Source organism: Salmo salar, chromosome ssa17 (genome assembly GCF_905237065.1).
Source record: "Salmo salar chromosome ssa17, Ssal_v3.1, whole genome shotgun sequence".
NCBI classification, from domain to species: Eukaryota; Metazoa; Chordata; class Actinopteri; order Salmoniformes; family Salmonidae; genus Salmo; species Salmo salar.
This window is the reverse complement of record NC_059458.1, coordinates 76546993-76548389: the sequence shown is the minus strand read 5'-3', so window position 1 is coordinate 76548389 and position 1397 is coordinate 76546993.

The following is a 1397-nucleotide window of genomic DNA, read 5'->3' as shown; positions in this document are numbered from 1 at the left end:
GTGTGGCTTAAGGTACATTAATTATACAGTCCCATCACCTGGTGAGGTGTGTAGGGGTGTGGCTTAAGGGACATTAATTATACAGTGTCATCACCTGGTGAGGTGTGTAGGGGTGTGGCTTAAGGACATTAATTATACAGTGTCATCACCTGGTGAGGTGTGTAGGGTGTGGCTTAAGGGACATTAATTACACAGTCCCATCACCTGGTGATGTGTGTAGGGGTGTGGCTTAAGGGACATTAATTATACAGTCCCATCACCTGGTGAGGTGTGTAGGGGTGTGGCTTAAGGTACATTCATTATACAGTCCCATCACCTGGTGAGGTGTGTAGGGGTGTGGCTTAAGGTACATTAATTATACAGTGTCATCACCTGGTGATGTGTGTAGGGGTGTGGCTTAAGGTACATTAATTATACAGTGTCATCACCTGGTGATGTGTGTAGGGGTGTGGCTTAAGGGACATTAATTATACAGTCTTTAGTGTGTGTTTTAGGTAGTGGCATTAAAAATGGGGACAGCATTTTTCAGACAAAGATATATACAAATAAACAAACCTACCAAATGAACAAACCATCAGTAGCTGTAATAATGTAACAACTCAATATGTTCTATTGAAAAAAAAGTGTAAAAACAAACTACAAAAATATTAATTACTTTATTTACAAACATGAAGTTTAGTAGTCAGGAATTGGGACAGATACCTCTCAATAGAAATAATATGAAGTTTAGGAGTCGGGAATTGGGACAGATACCTCTCAATAGAAATAATATGAAGTTTAGGAGTCGGGAATTGGGACAGATACCTCTCAATAGAAATAACATGAAGTTCAGGAGTCAGGAATTGGGACAGATACCTCTCAATAGAAATAACATGAAGTTTAGGAATCAGGAATTGGGACAGATACCTCTCAATAGAAATAACATGAAGTTCAGGAGTCAGGAATTGGGACAGATACCTCTCAATAGAAATAACATAAAGTTCAGGAGTCAGGAATTGGGACAGATACCTCTCAATAGAAATAGGTGTATAAACAACACCTGTGCTATACTAGGGCCTGATTCTATCAGATCTGCTTAATTAAAGCCAACATTCACATAAGCGTTGTTTTGGTGGTGGAACTACGTCAAGGTGCCTGCGTACCTAGGTTGGGTTTGTACCCAGCAGAACTGAGCTGAGAAGAGAACTTCTTAGCTCACATACACCCTTATAATACCAATATCACTGTTTGACCCTCTTGAGATGCCGTAGCCGGTTCTCTTCCTCAGAAAAATAGTCTGATTTTAATCTAAAATAACTCAAGAAATCTGTAATTAATTTCTGAAGTCGAGGGGGTCTTTGTCGTGAAATTGTATGAAATTGTATATGCAGGGCTCCCTTGTGTAAGGGACGCTGGTC